This window comes from Somniosus microcephalus, chromosome 4, assembly GCF_052327205.1.
Source record: "Somniosus microcephalus isolate GS21.2 chromosome 4, FLI_Smic_1.0, whole genome shotgun sequence".
NCBI classification, from domain to species: domain Eukaryota; kingdom Metazoa; phylum Chordata; class Chondrichthyes; order Squaliformes; family Somniosidae; genus Somniosus; species Somniosus microcephalus.
The window spans coordinates 43,053,184-43,078,602 of NC_140990.1; the positions used below are offsets into that span (position 1 = coordinate 43,053,184).

At 45.7% G+C, this 25,419-nt stretch overlaps 2 pseudogenes; both read right to left on the minus strand.

Moving 5' to 3' along the window:
- Positions 1-14,075: 14,075 nt before the first annotated feature.
- LOC147118741 (uncharacterized) lies at positions 14,076-14,854 on the minus strand (annotated as a pseudogene).
- A 1,348-nt stretch (positions 14,855-16,202) lies between these two features.
- LOC147118742 (uncharacterized) overlaps positions 16,203-25,419 on the minus strand; it is an 88,309-nt pseudogene continuing 79,092 nt past the window's right edge.

The window sequence follows — 25,419 nt, forward strand, 5'->3', positions numbered from 1 at the left end:
CCAGTTCAGTTTCTGATCACTGGTAACCCCCAGGATGTTATATAGTGGGGGATTCAGCGATGGTAATGGCATTGAATGTCAAGGGGAGATGGTTAGTGCTTCGCTTGTTGGAGATGGTCATTGCCTGGCACTTGTGTGGTGCGAATGTTACTTGCCACTTGTCAGCCCAAGTCTGAATGTTGTCCAGGTCTTGCTGCATATGGACACGGACTGCGTCAGTATCTGATGAGTCTCGAATGGTGCTGAACAGTGTGCAATCATCAGCGAACATCCCCACTTCTGACTTTATGATGGAGGGAAGGTCATTGATGAAACAGCTGAAGATGGTTGGGCCTAGGACGCTGCCCTGAGGAACTCCTGCAGTGATGTCATGTGATTGAGATGAATGACCTCCAACAACCACAGCCAACTTCCTTTGTGCTAGGTATGATTCCAACCAATGGAGAGTTTTCCCCTTGATTCCCATTGACTTCAGTTTTGCTAGGGCTCCTTGATGCCACACTCGATCAAATGCTGCCGTGATGTCAAGGGCAGTCACTCTCACCTCACCTCTTGAGTTCAGCTCTTTTGTCCATGTTTGGACCAAGGCTGTAATGAGGTCAGGAGCTGAGTGGCCCTGGCGGAACCCAAGCTGGGCGTCAGTTAGCAGGTTATTGCTGAGTAAGTATGGAAAGTGGTCCACGTTGTCCAGGGCCTTGTTGTGGATTTTGATAATCGGGGGGCAGCACTGTGTGGCGGGGGCAGGTTGGTAGAGGACCTTTGTCTTACGGATGTTTAGTGTAAGGCCCATGCTCTCGTACGTTCCAGTGAAGGTGTTGACGATGGTTTGGAGTTTGACCTCCGATGAGCGCAGACGCAAGCATCGCCTGCATACTGTAATTCGATGACAGAGGATGGGACAACCTTGGATCTGGACTGGAAGCGATGGAAGTTGAACAGTTTCCCATTTGTTCTGTAAATTAGCTCCACTCCAGTGGGGAGCTTACTGAGGGTGAGATGAAGCATTGCAGCAAGGAAGATCGAGAAGAGCGTTGGTGCGATGACACAGCCTTGCTTGACCCCGGTTCGTACGTGAATTGGGTCTGTTGTGGAACAGTTGGTCAGGATCACGGCTTGCATGTCGTCGTGAAGCAGGCGGAGGATGGTGACAAACTTTTGAGGGCAGCCGAATTTGAGGAGGACACTCCATAATCCCTCACGGTTGACAGTGTTGAAGGCCTGGGTGAGATCAAAGAAGGCCATGTACAGCGGTTGGTGCTGTTCCCTGCATTTCTCTTGTAGTTGACGCGTGGCGAAGATCATGTCCATTATGCCCCTTAGTGAGCGGAACCCGCATTGCGACTCTGGGAGGAGCTCTTTGGCCACTGGGAGAAGGCAATTGAGGAGGATTCTTGCGATGACTTTCACTGTGGCAGACAGCAGGGAAACTCCTCTGTAATTACCGCAATCGGGCTTGTCACCTTTCTTGAAGATGGTTACAATTATGGCATCTCTGAGATCCCCTGGCATGCTCTCCTTCTTCCAGATAAGAGAAATGAGTTCATCAATTCACACCAGTAGTGCTTTTATTTAATAACCTCTTGTGTGACACCTTATCGAATGCCTTCTGAAAATCTAAATACACCACATCCACTGGTTCCCCCTTATCTATTCTGCGAGTTACAACCTCAAAAAACTCTAACAGATTTGTCAAACATGATTTCCCTTTCATAAATCTGTGTTGACTCTGCCCAATCTTATTATTATTTTCTAAGTGCCCTGTTACCATGTCCTTAATAATAGATTCTAGCATTTTCCCTACTACGGATGTCAGGCTAACAGGTCTGTCGTTCCCCGTTTTCTCTCTCCCTCCTTTCAACAACAACAACTTGTATTTATATAGCACCTTTAACATAGTAAAACATCCCAAGGTGCTGCACAGGAGTATTGTAAGACAGAAAATTTGACACCGAGCCACATAAGGATAAATTTTGGCAGGTTACCAAAAGTTTGCTCAAAGAGGTAGGTTTTAAGGAGCATTTTAAAGGAGGAAAGAGAGGTAGTGAGGCAGGAGATTCCAGAGCTTAGGGCTGAGGCAACAGAAGGCACGGCCACCAATGGTTGAGTGATTATAATCAGGGATGCTCAAGAGGGCAGAATTAGAGGAGCGCAGATATCTCAGGGGTTTGTGGGGCTGAAGGTGTTACAGAGATAGGGAGGGCCGAGGCCATGGAGGGATTTGAAAATAAGGATGAGAATTTTGAAATTGAGGCGTTGCTGAACTGGGGGTCAATGTAGGTCCACGAGCACAGGGGAGATGGGCGAACGGGAATGGTGCGAGTTAGGACACGGGCAGATGAGTTTTGGATGACCTCAAGTTTACGTAGGGTGGAATGTGGGAGGCCAGCCAGGAGTGCACTGGAATAGTCAAGTTTAGAGGTAACAAAGGCATGGATGAGGGTTTCAGCAGCAGACGAGCTGAGGCAAGGGCTGAGATGGGCGATGTTACGGAGGTGGAACTAGGTGGTCTTTCTTAAATAGTGGGGTTACATTTGGTACCTTCCAATCCGCGGGAACCATTCTAGAATCTGGAATTTTGGAAAAAGACAACCAATGCATCCACTATCTCTTTGGCCACCTCTTTCAAAACCCTAGGATGTTGGCCATCAGGTCCAGGGTGTAATGATCAGTAACATGTCATTCTAGAATGGTACACTAGGTGGAGCTGTATGTATATAAGAGTGGGGCTACCCACGATGCACTAGGCTACCCACAAGGCAGTAGTCAAGATGGATGCTGTACATCAGTCCACGTGGCTGAATAAAGTGACTAGCTCAAGCTAGCTGTTCACAATGAAAACGTCTAGTTATTTATTTATGAACATAATGTGGTACCAGGATTGGTAAAATCTGCTGAATATTGTGAAACGTGACATGGAGAATTTGAAGCCACCAGAGGGTTTGAAACTCACGGGGAATGTCGACTGCAATTGGCGGACTTTCAAACAACAATTCGAACTCTACATTGCTGCCATCGGGTTCGGTATGAAGCCAGACGCAAGGCAAATAGCGTTGCTGCTCACGGTTGCAGGCCCACAGGTGATAGAGGTATTTAATATGTTTGTATTTGATCAAGAGGAGAACAGAGAAAAAATTGACGATGTGCTAAAGAAATTTGATACACATTGTTCTCCCAAAAAGAACGAAACCTATGAGAGGTACGTGTTCTGTTCACGGACACAGCAGCAAAATGAGACTTTTGATAGCTTTATGACCGATCTGAAAATGAAAGCACAGACATGTAACTTCTCTGAACTGAAATTATCCATGATTCGTGACCAGATTGTGTTTGGTATTCATGATAAAAAGGTCAGGGAATGTCTGCTGAGAGAAACCAAACTAACATTGGAAAATGCTGTAAAAATATGCCAAGCCAGTGAGCTAGCTCAAAAGCATGCGAAGACTTTCAGTGAAATTAATAATAATGCGATTGTAATGAGTGACTGTGCTGCTGTTGGTGCTTTGTCCTACAAAGGAAAGAAACGTGGGCAGAACAGAAATGAAAAGCAATCGGAGGAAGGAATTTTTAATTGTAAACGCTGTGGTTACAAACACCCGTTAAAACAATGCCCAGCATTTGGGAAAATGTGCACAAAATGTAATGGAAAGAATCACTTTGCCAAACAATGCTTTTCAAAAGTAAAAACAAAGAAAGAACATAAAGTTAATGCAGTAAAAGAGGACACTGATTTAAGTGAGACATTTTTTGTAGGAATGGTGTCATGTGACAATATAGAAAAGGATACAGAAAATGTGCAGCCCTCAGGAATGGACAATGCTGAACATAAAGTTAATGCAGTAAAAGAGGACAAATGGATAATGTCACTGCAGGTAAATGGAGCATTCATTACATTGAAACTAGACACTGGGGCAAAAGCAAACTTAATCAGTATGAGTGACATTAAAAATATGAAAGAAAAGCCCAAATTACAGAAAAAGTCAGTACTACTGAAGGACGATAATGGACAGAAAATAGATAGCTTAGGTTTATGCAGACTTAAAGTGACAGTCAAAGACAAAGTGCTTCATCTCATGTTTTCTGTTGTGGCTGAAGGGCTTGATTCACTACTAGGTGACAAAGCTTGTGAGGACTTAGAACTGGTCAAGAGAGTCTACCGTATAAACTGTGCCATAAGCAGACCAGATGACTCAGTGGATTCTGTAGTGAGTAATTTCCAGGATGTGTTCAAAGGATTTGGAGTTCTACCATTCACTTACAAGATCCAGCTAAAGGAGGATGCTCAGCCAGTGGTACATGCTCCACGGAGAGTTCCAGCACCCCTGCGTGACCGGCCCAAGAAAGAACGGGACAGAATGACCACACTAGGAGTCATCAGGAAAGTCGAAGAGCCAACAGACTGGGTTAACTCCATGGTATGTGTAAAGAAAAAGAACAATGATCTAAGAATATGCATGGATCCAAAGGACTTAAATGCAAACATAAAACGTGAACACTACCAGATTCCCAAGCGAGAAGAAATCACCAGTGAAATGTCAGGTGCCAGATACTTCACAAAGCTCAATGCCTCACAAGGATTTTGGCAACTCAAACTGGATGAAGAGAGCACCAAATACTGTACCTTCAACACACCATTTGGCAGGTATTGTTTCCTCAGAATGCCTTTTGGGATAATATCTGCATCTGAAATCTTTCATAGAGCGATGGAACACATAATTGAAGGTCTGGAAGGAGTTCGGGTCTATGTTGATGACATCATCATCTGGGGCTCCACACTGAAAGAACACAATGAGAGACTGACTAAAGTGCTACAGAGCATACGCTGGAATGGACTGAAGCTCAACAAAGCCAAGTGTCAGTTTGGCATCCAGGAAGTTACTTTCCTAGGAGATAATTTATCTGGTAAAGGAATAGAGCCAGATATGAAAAAAGTAAATGCCATACTCAACATGCCCCGACCAATGACAAAAAAGGAGTGCTACGCATCATGGGGATGATAAACTTCATTGGAAAGTTCATTCCTAACTTGTCAGCCAAGACAGCCTGTCTGCGAGACCTGCTACATAAAACAAATGAGTTCGCATGGACAGAAAGACATGAACAAGAGTGGATGAACCTCAAAACAGTGCTGACAACCACACCTGTACTCACCTTCTTTGACCCAACAAAGAGAATCAAAGTGTCAATGGATGCATCAAAAGATGGCCTAGGCGCGGTCTTGCTGCAAGCAGAGGGTGAAGATTGGAAGCCTGTTGCCTATGCCTCCAGGTCTATGACTGATTCTGAGTGTCGATACGCCCAGATTGAAAAGGAATGTCTAGGCTTGGTAGTTGGACTAGAAAAGTTTCATGGCTACATATATAGACTTCCCACCTTCACAGTTGAGACAGACCACAGCCCACTGGTTGCCATCATTAAAAAAAATCTGAATGAGATGTCTCCAAGGATTCAACGACTCATGATGAAGCTGCAAAGATATGACTTTGAACTGATCTACACACCAGGCAAACACATAGTGTTAGCAGATGCACTATCCCGAGCACCCACAATGAGTCATGTGAGCTCTACTGAGGAAGACGTGGATGTTCATGTGAGTATGGTCACTGCTGCGCTGCCCGTGTCAGACACAAAATCAAAGCAAATAGCAGAAGAAACAGTAAAAGATACAGTGTTACAAACAGTAATAGAGAACATTCATCATGGTTGGCCAAAAGGTTCCTGTCCAAAGTACTATCACATAAGGTCAGAGTTGAGTGTCGCAAGTGGACTATTACTGAAACAGAACAGAATAGTCATTCCACAGGCTCTACGTCGAGACATGCTCGAAAGAATTCATGAGGGACACCTCGGAATTGAAAAATGCAAAAGGAGAGCAAGAGATGCTGTTTATTGGCCTAGAATAAATAAGGACATTGAGAACATGATAGGCAAATGTGAGACATGTCAGAAACACCAAAACAAACAAGCAAAGGAACCAATGATAGTAGCTGACATACCAACAGCACCGTGGCAAAAGGTTGGTATGGACCTCTTTCATTTGAATGGTAAAGACTATCTATTAGTGATTGACTACTATTCTAACTATCCTGAGATGGCGCTGCTCTCAAGCACCACAGCAAGCAGTGTCATAATGCATGTGAAATCCGTCTTCGCCAGACATGGAATTCCCAGGATTGCTGTTAGCGACAATGGTCCGTACTTCAACTGTAAGGAGTGGCAACAGTTTGCAGCACATTATGACTTTCAGCACATCACATCCAGTCCTCTGTATGCTCAGTCGAATGGTAAGGCAGAGAAAGGTGTTCAAGTTCTCAAACAGCTACTGAAGAAAGCAACAGAAAGCAAGACTGATCCTTATCTCGCCCTGCTGAGCTACCGAGCCTCACCTTTAGACTCTGGTTCTTCACCTGCTGAACTCCTAATGGGTCACAAGTTGCGCACTACACTACCCTGCTGTGCAAAAGAAAAGCAGAGTAAGGAACTGAGACAGAGACTTCAACTGTTAAAGCTGAAACAGAAATCATACTATGACAAGTCATCCAAAACTCTGAAACCATTGACAAGGGATGATATTGTCAGGATTGAGGATCCAGATGCATGGAACAGGAAAGCTACAGTTCTTGAGGAAGTAGGACCAAGGTCATACACTGTTAGAACTGAGGAAGGACAGATTCTCAGGAGGAACCGCCGTTCCCTCCCGAAAACACAAGAAACTATCCAAGAGCAAATCGATGACAATGCCGCAACTGAATCTTGTCACTCACCACCAGAACAATCTAACACAAACACACATACAGGCTCTCATGAAAACACATCAGACTTACCTGTGCTGAGAAGATCCACACGTGAAGTAAAAAAGCCTGATAGACTTAATCTTTGTGTATAAAGTAAAGCTTTGAAAATGTGTTGACTGTTGTGAAAATGTTTATGTTTATAGAGCACTAACAAAAGTGTTACTGACATCATCTTTATCGTGTTTCTTGAAAGTTGATTGATATTGATTTTGTTTAACCTCAAAGAAAGGGGGATGTAATGATCAGTAACATGTCATTCTAGAATGGTATACTAGGTGGAGCTGTACGTATATAAGAGTGGGGCTACCCACGATGCACTAGGCTACCCACAAGGCAGTAGTCAAGATGGATGCAGTACATCAGTCCACATGGCTGAATAAAGTGACTAGCTCAAGCTAGCTGTTCATAATGAAAACATCTAGTTATTTATGAACATAACACAGGGGATTTATTGGCTTTCAGTACCGACCTTGGTTTGTAAAGAAGTCTCTCATGCAATACTTTGTCAAAGGCCTTTTGGATGTCCAGGTACACTACACCATTTAATTTGGGATACGCCCCATTTAATTCGGGACGTAGTCTCTTTCAAAAAAGTCTAAGAAGTTGGTTAGGGAAGATCTATCTATTAACGCTGATTCTCCCTCCACAGATGCTGCCTGATCTGCTGAGTATTTCCTGTTTTTATTTATAATAGAGAAGGGTAAAGCTGTGTCTGTGCCTTTAACGGCAGCTGCCCAGACACAGGGTGCTGTCCCTTTAAGAACGAGTGACGGGGACAATCCAGATTCCTCTGTCAGGTTTCCTGGGGCGGATGTCAGGAGCCCAGCGTGCAGGCGTGGGACAGGCTCTGTGCATTCGCCGGGCGGAGCTGTAGGTCGGCGGGAGCGTGGTCGGGAGATTAATAAACTGCGGGTAGGCCGCGCCGCTGGGTTTATAAAGTTTGAGAACAGCCTCAGGCCTGAATGAGATCCAGTGGCCCGGTTTGTGTTCCACCGGACGGCAGCGGTGATGCTTTTTCTCGGTGACAGGCCCGGGTTACACGCCGCCATCTTGGTGGAGGAAAGACAGACAGGTTCCATCTGCAGCACGGTGCATGCGCAGCCATTTTGGTAAAGGAACAAAGAGTGGGTGGGGCTTCAGTGACCAGGAGAGACTTTCATTGACTCATTGATTTTATTCTCACTCTACACACAGCGGGTGTAGAACTGAACCCAACCAGAGTAGAGGGAGGGGGAAACTGGGAGTGGAGGAAAGAAATGTTGGAGATGGTGCGATGGGTTTGGATTTCAGCACAGGGAGGAGGGAGAGTGTGTGGGATGGGGATTTACAGCTTTGGGGGAACAAGAGAGGAAAAAATGTTCCATAGAAACTAGAATTGTCTGTTCTGAATTTCTAGCCTGTACTTACAGTGATGACTTTTGTAAACTCATTTTACAGGCTGTTAGAAGGGGAGGATTTGCAGACAGGAAACTCAAACCAAACATCACATCAAGATCTGACAGAGTCACTCAATTCATCAGGACCTGAATATCATCGGCCATTAAATGTGGAAGGAAGAATTTCTGTCTGTTCTGTCTGGGAAAAGATTTCAAACATCAGTGTGACTGGAAAAGCACCGAGACACACACACCCGAGTGAGAGTGTTCCAGTGCACTGACTGTGGAAAGAGCTTTAACGAGTTAGCCTGAAAAAACATTGCACCATTCACAGCGGGGAGAAACCGTACACGTGTTCTGTGTGTGGACAAGGCTTCAACTGATCATCCAACCTGGAGAGACACAAGGACACCCTCACCACGGAGAAACCGTGGAAATGTGGGGACTGTGGGAAGGGATTCAATTACCCATCCCAGCTGGAAACTCATTCACACAGTCATACTGGGGAGAGGCCATTCACGTGCTCCGTGTGTGGGAAGGGATTCACTCACTCATCTGCCCTCCGATCACACCAGCGAGTTCACAGTGATGAGAGACCTTTTAAATGTGCTGATTGAGGGAACTGCTTTAGAAACATAGAAACATAAAAGATAGGAGCAGGAGTAGGCCATTCGGCCCTTCGAGCCTGCTCCGCCATTCAATGAGATCATGGCTGATCATCCAAATTCAGTACCCTTGTCCCTGCCTTCTCCCCATATCCCTTGATCCCTTTTGCCTCAAGAAATATATCCAACTCTTTCTTGAATATATTTAATGAACTGGCCTCTACCGCCCTCTGTGGCAGAGAATTCCACAGGTTCACCACTCTCTGGGTGAAGAAATTCCTCCTCATCTCAGTCCTTAATGGCTCACCCCTTATCCTTAGACTATGACCTCTAGTTCTGGACTCCCCGGCCATCAGAAACATCCTTTCTGCATCTAGTCTGTCCAGACCTGACAGAATTTTATAGGTTTCGATGAGATCCCCTCTCAATCTTCTAAACTCCAGTGAGTACAAGCCCAATTGACCCAATCTCTCCCCATACGTCATTCCTGCCATCCCAGGTATTAGCCTGGTGAATCTTCGCTGCACTCCTTCCATGGCAAGAACGTCCTTCCTCAGATAAGGCGACCAAAACTGCACACAATACTCAAGGTGCGGTCTCACCAAGGCCCTGTACAACTGTAGCAAGACATCCTTGTTTCTGCACTTGAACCCTCTTGCTACGAAAGCCAACATACTGGTGCACAAGAACACCCAGGTCTCTTTGCACTTCCCCTTCTCCCAATCTATTGCCATTCAAATAATAATCTGCCTTCCTGTTTTTGCCACCAAAGTGGATAACCTCACATTTATCCACATTATAGTGCATTTGCCATGTTTCTGCCTAATCACCCAACCTGTCCAAATCATACTGGAATTTAAACAACATCCTCCTCACAGCATACCCTCCCACCCAGCTTTGTGTTGTCTGCAAATTTGGAGATACTTCATCCAATTCCCTCGTCCAGATCATTAATATATATTGTGAACAGCTGGGGTCCAAGGACCGATCCTTGCGGTACCCCACTAGTCACTGCCTGCCACTCGGAAAACGACCCGTTTATTCCAACTCTTTGCTTTCTATCTGCCAACCAGTTCTCTATCCAAGTCAATACCTTGCCCCCAATCCCATGTGCCTTAATTTTACAAGCTAATCTCTTATGTGGGACCTTATCGAAAGCCTTCTGAAAGTCCAAATACACCACATCCACTGGTTCTCCCTTATCTATTTTACCAGTTACATCCTCAAAAAATTCCAGTAGATTAGTCAAGCATGATTTACCTTTTGTAAATCCATGTTGACTTTGTCCGATCCTGTCACTGCTTTCCAAGTGCTCTGCTATTACATCTTTTATAATGGACTCTAGCATTTTCCCCACAACTGATGTCAAGCTTACCGGCCTATAATTCCCCCCTTTTTCTCTACCGCTTTTTTTGAATAGTGGGGTAACATTAGCTACACTCCAATCCATGGGTACTGTTCCAGAGTCTATCGAGTTCTGGAAGATGACCAGCAATGCATCTACTATCTCCAGGGCCTCTTCCTTAAGTACCCTAGGATGTAGATTATCAGGCCCTGGGGATTTATCGGCCTTCAACCCCGTCAACTTCCCCAACACCATTTACCTACAAATACTGATTTCTTTCAGTTCCTCCCCCTCATTAGTCCCTATGTTCCTGGACATCGCTGGGAGGTTATTTGTGTCCTCCTTTGTGAAGACAGAACCAAAATATGTATTTAATTGGTCAGCCATTTCTTTGTTCCCCATTATAAATTCCCCTGATTCTGACTGCAAGGGACCTACGCTTGACTTCACCAATCTTTCTCTCTTCACATATCTATAAAAGCTTTTACAGTCAGTTTTTATGTTCCCTGCAAGCTTACTTTCATAATCTATTTTCCCCCTCTTAATTAATCCCTTTGTCCTCTTTTGCTGAATCCTAAACTGCTCCCAGTCCTCAGGTTTGCTGCTTTTTTTGGCCAATTTATATGCCCTCTCCTTGGATCTTATGTTATCCCTAATTTCCCTTGTTAGCCATGGTTGAGTCACCTTTTTTGATTTATTTTTATGCCAAACTGGGATAAACAAATTCTGTAGTTCATCCATGTGATCTTTGAATGTTTGCCATTGCCTATCCACCGTCAACCCTTTGAGTGACATTACCCAATCAATCCTACCCAACTCGCATCTCATACCATCATAGTTCCCTTTATTTAAATTCAGGACCTTAGTCTCTGAGTCAACTGCTTCCCTCTCCATCTTAATGAAGAATTCTATCATATTATGATCGCTCTGACCCAAGGGGCCTCACACAACAAGATTGCTAATTAATCCTTTCTCATTGCATAATACCCAGTCTAAGATGGCCTGATCCCTAGTTGGTTCCTCAACATATTGTTCCAGGAACCCATCCCGTAAACACTCCAGGAGTTCCTCCTCCACAGCATTGTTACTAATTTGGTTAGCCTAATCTATATGTAGTTTAAAGTCACCCATGATGACTGCTGTGCCCTTATTGCACGCTTCTCTAATATCCCTTTTAATGCCATCCCCAACCTCTGCATTACTGTTTGAGGGTCTATACACCACTCCCACTAATGTTTTCTGCCCTTTGGTATTTCTCAGTTCTACCCATACAGATTCCACATCATCAGAGCTAATATCTTTCCTTACAATTGTGTTAATCCCCCCTTTAACCAGCAATGCTACTCCACCTCCTTTTCCTTTTTGCCAATCTTTCCTGAATATTGAATACCCCTGGATGCTGAGTTCCCAGCCTTGGTCCGCCTGGAGCCATGTTTCTGTAATTCCAATCATATCATATTCATTTACCTCTATTTGCGCTGCTGATTCATCCACCTTATTACGAATGCAATAAGGTGAATGAAAGAGGAGTTGGGGTGAGGGGGTTGGAGAGTAGGGGTGAAAGAGGTGTTGGGGTCAGAGGGGTTCGCGATTAGGGGTGAACGAGGAGTTGGGGTGAGGGGGTTGGGGTGAAAGAGGAGTTGGGGTGAGGGGGGTTGGAGAGTAGGGGTGAAAGAGGAGTTGGGGTGAGGGGTTGGAGAGTAGGGGTGAAGGAGGAGTTAGGGTGAGGGGCGCTGGAGAGTGGAGTGAAAGAGGAGTTGGGGTGAGGGGGGGTTGGAGAGTAGGAGTGAAAGGAGTTGGGGTGAGGGGGTTGGAGAGTAGGGGTGAAAGAGGAGTTGGCATGAGGGGGGTTGGAGAGTAGTGGTGAAAGAGGAGTTGGGGTGAGGGGGGTTGGAGAGTAGGGGTGAAAGAGGCGTTGGGGTGAGGGGGGGTTGGAGAGTAGGGGTGAAAGAGGAGTTGGGGTGAGGAGGGTTGGAGAGTGGGGTGAAAGGGGAGTTGGGGTGAGGGGTTTTGAGAGTAGGGGTGAAAGAGGAGTTGGGGTGAGGAGGGTTGGAGAGTAGGGGTGAAAGAGGAGTTGGGGTGAGGGGTTTTGAGAGTAGGGTTGAAAGAGGAGTTGGGGTGAGGGGGGTTGGAGAGTAGGGGTGAAAGAGGAATGCGGTGAAAGAGGAGTTGGGGTGAGGAGGGTTGGAGAGTAGGAGTGAAAGAGGAGTTGGGGTGAGGGGTTTGGAGAGTAACAACAACAACTTGCATTTAGATAGCACCTTTAACTTAGTAAAACATCCCAAGGTGCTTCACTGTCACGTTATCAAACAATCTTTGACTGAGCCACATGAGGCGATATTAGGGCAGATGACCGAAAGCTTGTTGAAAGAGGTAGGTTTTAAGGAATGTCTTAAAGCAGGAATGAGAGGTAGAGAGGAGGAGAGGTTTAGGGAGAGAATTCCAGAGCTTGGGGCCTCGACAGCTGAAGGCACGGCCACTAATGGTGGAGCGATTAAAATCGGGGATGCGCAAGAGGCCAGAATTGGAGGAGTGCGGAGATCTCAGAGGTTGTAGGTGTGGAGGAGTTTACAGAGATAAGGAGAGGGGAGGCCATGGAGGATTCCTCTGGTACTGGAATCAAGAACAAGAGGCCAGAATCTTAAAATTAGAGCTCGGCCATTCAGGGGTGAAATCAGGCAGCACTTTTTCACACACAGGGTAGTAGAAATGTGGAACTCTCTCCCCCAAAAGGCTTTGGATGCTGGGGGTCGATTGGAGCTTTCAAGACTGAGATGATCGATTTTTGTGATTTAATTGTTCCAAGGGATGTGGAATAAAGGCGGGTCAATGGAGTTAAGATACGGATCAGCCTGATCTAATTGAATGGTGGAGCAAGCTCGACGGGTTGAATGGCCTCCTCCTGTTCCTAATGTTCCTGTGACACACTCAGAAATGCCCCAGAGCACTGAAATCCCACTGAGCCCCAGCACATGCTCAATGGAAAGCCCAGGTCAAGGGCAAAGCCAGCGTGCCCTCTCTGAACCCAGTTTGCTGCTACCTCTGTGCCCAGCACTGCCTGCACCCCCGGCGCATGGCAGTGGAATTTCAAAAGAAGGAAGGAATCTGTCAGCGTGTGAAAGACTTTTAGAAAGAATTCAAGGAGTTTTCAGAGAGTTGGGATCTTTCTCTATTCTCGGGGAGTTAGATATCAGCCTTTCTCCTGTGAATATAGAGCCACCTTATAGGGCCGTGATCATCTTTGAAAGAGCTGCCAATTAATATCACTCCCCGGGCCTGTCCCCATAGCCCCACAAACTTTTCCTTTAAGCAGATCCAATTCCCTTTTGAAAGTTACTATTGAATCTGCGTCCACCCACTTTCAGACAGTGCATTCCAGAACACAACAACTTACGGAGTGAAAAATGGCTCATCTCCTCTCTGGCTTTTTGTCCATTATTTGGCGTGATGTGTTTATTTGTGAAATATATTTTCTGAGTGGAATTAAATTTAAAACCAGATTCTGAGGCGTGATGCTCTATTCACACATCGAAGGTGAGAGAGATGCTGTGGGGCACACACTTAGTCCAGTAGCTGAAAGTGATTAACAGACTGGGTTTGTGTTTAGTAATCCCGGGCGTGTTACCGATACCTTCCCTGGATACCAAGGCTAGGAGAGGCACTCTGGAATGTATGGGGAGCTGGGACTTGTCCATGAGAGTAACTGAAGGTATGAGAACTGAAATAATCTAGAGTTAGAAAGGAGAAAAGGCCCAAAAATGGAGCAGTCGGTAACAGGACATCAATTAGTCTCCTCTTATCTTGGAGAAATGAAGGACTCGACACACTGTGTGTTTGAAACAAAGCTGATTTATTTGACATATCAAAATATTAAACTCCAGCCCAGTTATAGGGTTATTACCATCAGCAGAAACAAACCCGGACTGCCAGAATGAACATGGTTCAGTCCTGGATGTGATTAACAGCAGCAATAACAGCAGAATCCAACCCTTGCAGTCGGTCGTGAACTCGCTGGGGTGTCTGCAGGTTGGATGACTGAGTGAATCCCTTCCCACACACGGAGCAGGTGGATGGCCTCTCCCCAGTGTGAACTCGCTGGTGTCTCAGCTGGTGAAATGATTTAATGAATCCCTTCCCACACACAGAGCAGGTGAATGGCCTCTCCCCAGTGTGAACTCGCTGGTGTACAGTGAGGTGGAATGACTGAGTGTATCCCTTCCCACACACGGAGCAGGTGAATGGCCTTGCCCCAGTGTGAACTCGCTGGTGTCTCAGATGTTGGGAAGAACAAATGAATCCCTTCCCACACACGGAGTAGGTGAACGATCTCTCCCCAGTGTGAACTCACTGGTGTACAAAGAGGTTGCATGAATGCCTGAACCTCTTCCCACAGTGAGAGCAACTGAACGGTCTCTCATCAGTGTGAACTCGCTGATGTTGAATTAGTCCCTCAGAACTTTTAAAGCAGTTCCCACAATCAGCGCTTTTAAAAGGTCTCTCATCACTGTGAACTCGCTGGTGTGATCGAAGGGCAGATGAGTGAGTGAAACCCTTCCCACACACGGAGCAGGTGAGCAGTCTCTCCGCGGTGTGACAGCATTGATGAGTTTCTAGCTGGGATGGGTAATTAAATCTCTTCCCACAATCCTTACATTTCCACGGTTTCTCCATGGTGCAGGTGTCCTTGTGTCTCTCCAGGTTGGACAATCAGTTGAAGCCTCATCCACACACAGAACATGTGTACGGTTTCTCCCCACTGTGAACAGTGCAATGTTTTTTCAGGCTGTGTAACTGGTTAAAGCTCTTTCCACAGTCAGTGCACTGGAACACTCTCACTCGGGTGTGTGTGTCTCGGTGCTTTTCCAGTCACACTGATGTTTGAAATCTTTTCCCACAGACAGAACAGACAAATATTTCTCCTTCCACATTCAAAGGCCGATGATATTCGGGTCCTGATGAATGGAGTGACTGTCAGATCTTGATGTGATGTTTGGTTTGAGTTTCCCGTCTGCAAATCCTCACCTTCTAATACCCTGTAAAAGGAGTTTACAAAATACATCATTGTAAGTATAGGATTAAAATTCAGAACAGACAATTCTAGTTTCTATGGAACATTTTTTCCTCTCTTGTTCCCCCAGAGCTGCAAATCCCCATCCCACACACTCTCCCTCCTCCCTGTGCTGAAATCCAAACCCATCGCACCATCTCCAACATTTCTGTCCCCCACTCCCAGTTTTCCCCCTCTCTCTACTTTGGTTGGGTTCAGCTCTACACCCGCTGTGTGCAGAGTGAGAATAAAACCAATGAGTCAATGATTGTCTCTACTGGTCACTGGGACCCGAAAGCCCCGCCCACTGTCTGTTCCTGTACAAAGATGGCCACGCATGCGCCGTGCTGCAGGTGGAACCGGCCTGTCTTTCCTCCACCAAGATGGCGGCGCGTAACCCGGGCCTGTCACCGAGAAAAAGCCTCACGGCTGCCGTCCGGTGGAACACAGACCGGGCCACTGGATCTCATTTGGGCCTGAGGCCGTTCTCCAACTTTATAAACCCTGCGGCGCGGCCTACCTGCAGTTTATTAATCTCCCGACCCCCGTTCCCACCGACCTGCAGCTCCGCCCAGCAACCGCGCAGAACCTGTCCCGCACCTGCGCGCTGGGCTCCTGACATCCCCAGAAAACCTGACAGAGGAATCTGGATTGTCCCCGTCACTCATTCTTAAAGGGACAGCACCCTGTGTCTGGGCAGCTGCCGTTAAAGGCACAGACACAGCTTCACCCTTCTCTATTATAAATATAAACAGAAAATACTCAGCAGATCAGGCAGCATCTGTGGAGCGAGAATCAGCGTTAATAGATAGATCTTGCCTAACCAACTTCTTTTGAAAGAGGTGACGTCCCGAATTAAATGGGGCGTATCCCAAATTAAATGGTGTAGTGTACCTGGACATCAAAAAGGCCTTTGACAAAGTATTGCATGAGAGACTTCTTTACAAACTAAGGTCAGTAGGTTTCAAGGTGAAACATGCATATTGATTAATTACTGTCGAGGTGAAGCTAGGTTGCAAAGGGAGGATACTGAGTGGGTTACCCCAGGGGTCCGTGCTGGGAACCCTCCTCGTCTTGGTCTACAAAGGTGACCTGGTATCATAATCATAATATAAAACAGTTAAATTTGGAGATGGCACCAAGCTAGGAAAGAATATGAATTCAGAGGAGGCAACTAGGATCTTACAAAGCGAGCTTTCAAAGAATGACGATTGGCAGATGAAACTCAAGATAGAAAAAGGCAAGATACTGTTTATATGGGAAAAATAGAAATGGGTGGTGTTGAGTCTGTGTTTTCCAAATGTAGTTATGCTGAATAACTGGACACAGACAACAGAATACTTAAACAGGTCTTTAGTAATTGAGGGTCAGGGCTGAACTGAAATACAAACTGCTCCACAGGGTTTATATACTGGTGTGGTCACCACCGGTACTACAATATACAGGAGCCATCAGAAAGTAGTTCATCACCTTAAGGTAGTCTCTTAAGGTGGTACAGGTTACATACACTACAATTCCTCCCCTTTTAGCTTAACAGTGTACACCCCAATTTAAACATAACATGGATAACATATATACAACTTTCATACAAAACTGTTCAAAGATTCAGTCTCTGAGGAGGCCTCCTGATCCGGGCCGGATAACGCCTTTCAGGGGTCTCTGGTTCTCGTTGCTGGGGTGACTCATCCATTTGATCTCTTATGGATTGAACATCATCATGTACGTTTGAGTCTGAGGTAGATGCTACAGGCTCAATAACTTCTTCAACTGGTGTCTCTGCCATAGACATGGGGTCGACCCTTGTTCTCGATTCCACAAGTTGGTCAGCATGACATCGTATTACGTTCTCTCCAACGTCTACCGTGTACATCAAGGGTCCTTGTCGGGCACGAATTGTTCCGGATTGCCATTTATCATTCCTATAGTCCCTGGCCAACACTGGTTGTCCTATTTCGAAACTCCGAGTGCCCTTGTTATTTACGTGCTGGAATTGTTTGTTTTCGACTTCCCTATGCACATTGGGTTTTAACAAATCCAATCGGGACCGCAACCTCCTGTTATAGAACATTATGGCAGGGCTTTGATTTGTCACTGCATGCGTGGCGTTTCGATATGCCATCAGGAAATTGTCCACCTTGTGTTGTAGTGGAATATGGTCTTCGCTCATGGCCTTTATCGCCTTTTTGAACGTTTGTACAAATCTCTCGGCCAACCAATTTGTAGCCGGATGATATGGGGCAGATGTATAGTGTTTCACCCCATTCTTCTTCATGAATTTCTGGAATTCTTCTGACACGAACTGTGGTCCGTTGTCTGAACATATTTGTTCCAGCAGCCCATTCCTTGCAAATATGGTTCTTAGAACTGCGATCGTCTTTTCAGAGGTAGTGGTCGACATCTTAATCACTTCTGGCCATTTAGAATGTGCATCTACCACTATCAAAAGCATGGAATCCATGAATGGACCTGCAAAGTCGATATGCACACGTTGCCATGGGGTTGAAGGCCATTCCCACGGATGCAGCGGTGCAATTGGAGGTGCATTTTGAACTTTTTGGCACCCTGAGCAGCTTTTAGTCAGATCCTCTATTTGTTTGTCGATACCTGGCCACCACACATAAGCCCTAGCAAGGCCTTTCATCTTGACTCCCCCCAGATGACCTTCATGCAGTTCCTTCAGAACTCGCTCCCTTAATTTAGGAGGAATAATCACCCTTGTTCCATACATCAATGTTCCTTGACAGATGGACAGCTGCTCTCATCTGGCTGAGAATGCCGGTAACAGTGGTTCGCCATGTGTTGGCCATCCCTTCACTGTCAAATCGTAGACCCGAGACAGTGTCGGGTCGTTTCTGGTCTCTCTCTCAATACTCGCATTGGTGACTGGTAAGCATTCGATGATGGTCGAGTGAAATATCTCGACAGGGTCAACTGCCGGTGCCTCTTCCGCTGTAGGTAGTGGCAGGCGCAACAGCCCATCAGCATTACCATGTTGCTTTGTAGCTTTGAATTTGATATCATATTGATGTGCCCCTAGGAAAAGGGACCATCTCTGAAGCCTCTGCGCCGTCATAACCGGAACACCCTTCTTAGGGTTAAAGATGGAAACCAACGGCTGGTGATCTGTCAGCAGCGTAAACCTTTGGCCTTGCAGGTAATGGTTAAATTTCTTAACTCCCCACACGAGGCTGAGAGCCTCCCTATCTATCTGAGCATAGTTGCGCTCAGCGGAGGTCAATGATCTGGATGCGAACGCGACTGGCCTTTCCAAGCCATTTGGCAACTTATGTGAGAGCACTGCCCCAATACCATATGGAGAAGCATCACAAGCTAAACGAATAGGCAGCGTTGGGTTAAAGTGAGCCAACACTTCCTTAGAGGTGATCAGTGCCTTGCTTTTTTGAAAAGCCCGCTTACAGTCCTCGCTCCACTTCCATGGTACTCCCATTTGCAAAAGAGTGTTCAGCGGGTGTAACACCGTGGATAAATTTGGAAGAAGCTTGTGGTAATAGTTAATCAACCCAAGGAACGACCTCAACTGGGATACATTTTCCGGAGCGGGAGCTTTCACAACAGCTTCGATCTTGTCAGGTGACTTATGAAGCCCCTCCTGGTCAATGACGTGACCGCAGTACGAGATTCGCTTCTGAAAGAACTCACATTTCTGGCGATTAACTCTGAGTCCATATTCTTTCAATCTGGTGAGCACCTGCTCCAAATTCGCGAGGTGTTCCTTATCATCATCTCCTGTAATCAGAATGTCGTCCAGGTAGCATTGTGTGCCTGGAATTCCCTGTAATACCTGCTCCATGGCCCTTTGCCAAATCGCTGGAGCCGATGCCACTCCAAAAACCAGTCTATTATACCGATATAAGCCCTTATGTGTGTTGATCGTGAGATACTGGTGTGACGCTTCATGAACTTCCATCTGTAAGTACGCCTGCGCCAGGTCTATCTTGGTGAAGTGTTTCCCACCAGACAGCGAAGCGAAGATATCCTCAATCCGCGGAAGTGGATATTGCACCGTGTGAAGAACCGGATTAACAGTGATCTTGAAATCGCCACAGATGCGAACCTTCCCCGGTTCCCCCGGCTTGTTGCTCAACGAACGCTTCATGACGGGAACAATGGGCGTGGCCCATTCGCTCCAGTCCACCTTTGACAGTACTCCTGAACGTTCTAGCCCTTCCAGTTCTGCTTCCACAGCAGGTCGTATTGCATAAGGCACCGATCTGGCTTTGAAAAATTTTGGGTTTGCATGCTCTTCAACCTTGATGTTTGCCGTAATTCCTTTCAGTGTTCCCAGTCCCTGTTGAAACACCTCCTTAGCATCGTCCAATATTTTGGACAGTTGTTTAGGTTTGACATCGTCCTCTTTACAGGAATCTACAGTTAGTGCTTGTAAGGAATGCCAGTCCATATTTATTCTCCGGATCCATTCCCATCCCAGTAGTGGTGGACCTCCCTCAGGTAACACATACAAGTCCATTCCTTGACTTTCTTTACCATTGTAGACCACCTTTACCTTTATCTTTCCGATGGGGTATACTCTTTGCCCCGTGTATGTTTTCAATACAATCTCCGTATCCCTCAGGGGAATGTGTGAGAATAACCTTTTGTACTCTTGCTTATTCATGACCGTCAATGCCGATCTAGTGTCCAATTCCATCTTCACTTGGACTCCTGCTATCCGAAGCATGACCCAGATAGTTTGGTGGTCTGCTGTGTTATCCACATTATGTATTTTTAGACAACCCAGTTCCTTACTGCTGGAGTCTGAATCCGTCTTTTGTTCATCCGAACTGTTCTCTGTCACCTTGTGTACTTTATTGTACTTCTCCTGCGGCGACTTTTTGTTGCTGGTCTTCTTTCCTGACCGGCATACTTTCGCTATGTGACCAAGTCTGCCACATTTCCTGCATTCTTTATCTTTGAACCAGCACTGGTTCTGATCATGCGTTGTCCTTCCGCAACGATAACACTTTACTGCACCCAATGCCATTTCATTGGTGCTGAATTCCGATGGCCTTTGCTGCATTTCCGCAGTGCCTCGTGCTGCTGCCTCGTGCGATGCTGCAATGCTGAAAGCTTTGTCCAATGTAAGATCCTTTTCCTCTAGCAGTCGCTTCTGGGTTCCTTCCTTTAGTAGCCCACACATGAACTTATCTCTCAGAGTGTCTGCTAGTCCTGTACCGAACTGACAGTACTTTGATAACTTGCGCAGTTCGATTAAGAATTCAGCGTTGCTTTCCTCTTTAAGCTGAATTGTTTTGTAAAGTTTAAATCGTTCCACTATCAGCAGCGGCGTGGGGTTTAAATGCTCTTGCAGGATAGTAACAATCTCAGCGAAACTCTTTCCTACCGGTTTATCTGGTGTTACAAGGTGCCTTAATAACCCGTACGTCTTCGCACCCATCGAGTTTAATATGGTTAGTGCTTTCTTATCTGCCGGTATCTCATTCGCTGTACAGTAAACTTCAACACGTTCCACATAAGTGGCCCAATCTTCTACATCGCTATCAAAAGCAGTGATGTTACCCGTTTTTGGCATCTTGTTGAGTTTCCTTTATTTTATTTATTTTTCCAAAATGGCGGCTTCCCGCGCTTGGTGGCTTTTCCCACGCTTATCATCTTCCCCCGCTGTTGCCGTTCTCGCCTCCCAGCGGTCCTTATTTCCCCTGACGCTGCTGCTCTTGTTCCCCGCCGCTCCCGCGGTCCTCGTGGACATTAACGCTTTTCTGGCTGCTGCGCGTCTCTGCCCGATTGCAGTCCGGCCCTTTTCACCGGCTGCGGTCATGTTCTCCGCCCTTTTCTTCGGTTTCCCTCCCCTTCTCCCACTGACAACTCGGCCGACTTTCTCTCCATGTCGCTAGATCGGGCTTACCCGCCGCTGTCGTAGAAGGGATGATCACTGCCTGTTGCTGATGGTGGACTTCATGGCCAGCAAATCCAAACCGGGTTCTCGATGCCTCCCGTGCGATGCGGTGCTCAGCAGGATGATGAGGGCGGATGCCCCTTTTCGACGCCCGTTCTGAGGACGAAGCTTCCTTGGATGCAAAACTGCCGCTAGGTACGATCAGACTCGTCGCCACTGTTGAGTCTGTGTTTTCCAAATGTAGTTATGCTGAATAACTGGACACAGACAACAGAATACTTAAACAGGTCTTTAGTAATTGAGGGTCAGGGCTGAACTGAAATACAAACTGCTCCACAGGGTTTATATACCGGTGTGGTCACCACTGGTACTACAATATACAGGAGCCATCAGGAAGTAGTTCATCACCTTAAGGTAGTCTCTTAAGGTGGTACAGGTTACATACACTAGAGGTGGGATAGACCTTGTCAAGTGGGAAGTTGAGACAAACCTTAGGGTGTTAGTTGAGTCATCACTCATCATTCCTAAAAGGTGTGGCTCATCAATAAACAAAGGAAATAGCATGCTAGATCATATTGTCCAATCAGCTCAGTTCAAATACCTAGAGCTAATGTCGAAGCTGCCCTGGTCACATTGCACTTGGTATGCTGCATATAGTCCTGGTCAGCCATCCAGGTCTTACTGGCATTCCAGAAGAAAGCAACAAACCCTGATCCATGGTGTTAGAGGGAAGAGTTATGATGTACAACTTGATAAGCAAGTCCTCTTCTTCAACCTCAAGAAGACAGGTCTTAGAAGCAACATTAATAGAGGTATATAAATACTTACCTGGATAGAGAAAGTAAATCTGGAACAATACTTTCAGATACATCTGGGCAGCAGGACGTGAGGGCACAGGGTTCATGGGTGTGAAGAGCAAATTTAGGACAGATGTCAGGAAATCTTTCTTTACTCAGAGGGTGATCAACAGCTGAAATGGGTTGCCAGCAGGGTGGTTTATGCCAGGACACTGGAGTAATTAAGAAACAGATGCTGTAATGGAAAGATGGTAAGGTTGGTATTCTAGAAGGAGATTAAATGGGCTGAAGGGCCATCTTCATCCAAACCTATCCTGTGATCTTGTACAAACAAATTTTAGAATATTCCACCATGAATTGTAAAAGATAAACTACTGTTTGCTTTAGATGCCAATAAGTCAGGCATCTTCTTAAAGCTGCTAATAGCCAATGTGTACCATCTGTCTAAATATAAGAACATTATAGCAAACGATTTATGGTTTTCACAGAAAGAAATGGATGAATTGCTGAATTCAGCCTCCAAAACTCTGGTAACATTCCCAGAATCCCATGTAGTAAAATAGAATTTGCCTTGTTCGGTCGCCAGTAGTCAGTGGCCCTGTGGGTGTTCCCTCCACCGAGCAACATTACATTTGGTTATTAGTCTCCCACAGGGCCACTATATCTGTAGCCAAAATTCCCATGTCGTCACATCATTGCCAGTCACTCTCACAGCTTGCTGTTTGAAATCCTCATAACCTCGGGTTTAGTTTTCAGCCACTTTACAAGGCTGCTTATGTTGTGTCAGCGAACATGAAGGGCTGCATTTAGTGTTTTTAATTTTTGGTGTTAACATGATCATTGAACTCTTTTATGCACCTGTTCCCATTAAAAAAAAAGCAAGTGTGACTTTATCCACAAAATATGGTGCAGCATCGCTGATTAAATTATCTGCATTGCTTTGTGGAGGAAGGTTTCCTTCCTGTCATTTTATGTCCCAAAAGAGCAGCAAGGTTATGCTAAAACTGTATAAAACACTAGTTAGGACACAGCTAGAGTACTGAGTACAGTTCTGGTCACCACATTACATGAAGATGTGATTGCACGAGAGAGAGTACAGAGGAGATTCACGAGGATGTTGCCAGGACTGGAGAATTTTAGCTATGAGGAAAGATTGGATAGGCTGCGGTTGTTTTCTTTGGAACAGAGGAGGCTGAAGGGAGACCTAATTGTGATGTATGAGTGGCCGAGATAGAATGGCTAGGAAGGACCTATTACCCGTAGCAGAGAGGTCAATAAACAGGAAGCATAGATTTAATGTAATTGGTAGAAGGATTATAGGGGAATTGAGGAGAACTTTTTTTCACTCAGAGGGTGGTGGGGGTCTGGAACTCACTGCCTGAAAGGGTGGTCGAGGCAGAGACCCTCATCACATTTAAAAAGTATTTCGATATGCACTTTGAGGTGCTGTAACCTACAAGGCTACGGACCAAGAGCTGGACAGTGGGATTAGGCTGGGTAGCTCTTTTTCGGCCGACACAGACAAGATGGGCCGAATGGCCTCCTTCTGTGCCGTAAATTTCTGTGATTTCTATGATTTTAATAACGTTTCAGGTCGATGAAATTTCGTCAGAACTGGAAAAAGTCAGAGATGTAACAGGTTTTATGCAGGGAAAGTGGGGGGGGGGGAGGAAAGAACAAAGCGGAAGGCCTGTGATAGGATGGAAGACAGGAGAGATTAAATGACAAAAGGGGTGTTGGTGGACACCAAAAGGAGATGGTAAAGGGACAAGTAAAGAAACAAAAGATGGGTCTAGAGGTTGTGTAAATGGGAATATCAGAATCATCAGCAACAACTGCCATCAGAAAAAATTGGGGCAGAGGTTATGATCTGAAACTGTTGAACTCAATGTTGAGTCTGGAAGGCTGTAGAGTTCCTGATGGAAAGATGAGGTGTTGTTGTTCGAGCTTATGTTGGGCTTCATTGGAACAGTGTAGGAGGCAGAGGACGGAGAGTTCACTGTTATAGTGGGGCGGAGAATTAACCCTTCTCTATGTTGTGTGTTTTTTGGGTAAAGGTAGAGTGCCTCTGCTTGCCTGTGGGGTTGAGGTCGTTTTTTAAAGAGACAGTGTGTGGGAAGTGCAAGAATTCGTAATAATTTACAGTTCTGAAGATTATTTTTTTTGATTAAAGAATCCCTGGGCGTTGTGCTTTTAAATTTCCAGGGATAAAAATGGCTGTCACACCACATGGCCGAAGACAAAGGACTTGGAAAGCAGCTTTCTGTGTCTGGAAGTAAGGTTCAATGGAGCTGCCAATCAAAGGGGTGTCCCCACCCCCCCTGCAGCAGGACAATCGATGCCTGTTTACAAAACGTTCTACAATGTTGACTCTAAGATCAAGTGCTTGAAACTGCCAGCATGAACAAAGGAACTTTGTTTGCTAAGCACTCAAGACTGTCAATCAATTGTGGCTCCAGATGACCACAGGACAATGCTTTGTTTACAAAGCAATTGAATGCTATTAGCATTTGTTTGTATATCGAGTGGATACATCTAAACTGCAGAAGAGACTTTTGGATCTTGAATGGGAACCGTTTAAGAACAGAATGGGTTTAAATCACCTAGCATTCTGGACAATAGAGCAGTTGTATTTCCCTTTTGTTTCAGCCCAGGGAGCTCCGGAAGACACATTAACCCAGTCCAACCACTCTGAGTTAGCCAATCACAGCTTTCTCTTGTGTATTGGACCCTTTGGGTGGGAATTTTGCACACAGCCCTTGCAAGGCAGAATGGCAGGGGGCTCACCAGGTATATAAGATAGCTGCTGAGAAGCTATCTCTCTCTTTACTTCCTGGGACCAGAGGTGAGCAGGGTGTTCTGACTCCTCGGCAAGGCAACCTAGCAGGAGTTTGGGGTGGTGATTTGAGGGGAATTGCTAAGATTGTTTAAATAACATTGGAGCCATTTTATCCCTCATTTTCACCGTCTGCAACTCCCTGTTATATAGTTTTACTGTAATTACTGTGTTCGTGTGGTATAGTTTATTCTTTTGATTGTAGTTTATTTAGGTAATAAAACTTGATTTTTCTCTCATCCAAACCACTTGTCCGTTTTAATATCATTAATTATAAGTTCCTCCACTCAGAACTGAAGGAGGGGTAGCAATTCAAAACCGCTGTTTGTAAATTGGTTTAGAGTGAAGCAGCAAAAGGTTGCTGACCAGATGTATTACCGTAAACCAGGTAAAAGGTTGGAATTGGTCAGAGCTCAGAGGCAAAGGCTGCTAGCCAGGTAAATTACCATAAACCAGTTAAAAGATGCCCCCCTTACAGAAGCGATTCACTCAGTCATGCACCAGTGTTTGCACATTGATAGACCAGCTGGTTCACACTGGTGATGGACCTTTTAAATGTTTGGACTGTGAGAAGAGCTTCAAAAGCATAAACAATCTGCAGATACACCAAAGCACTCAGACAGGGGAGAAGCCGTTCACCTGCTCCATGTGTGGGAAATAAATTACTCGTTCATCCAACCTGCTGACACACCCGCGAGTTCACATGTGATGGCAGGGGTTGGAAGCTGCTGTTATTGCTGCTCTTAA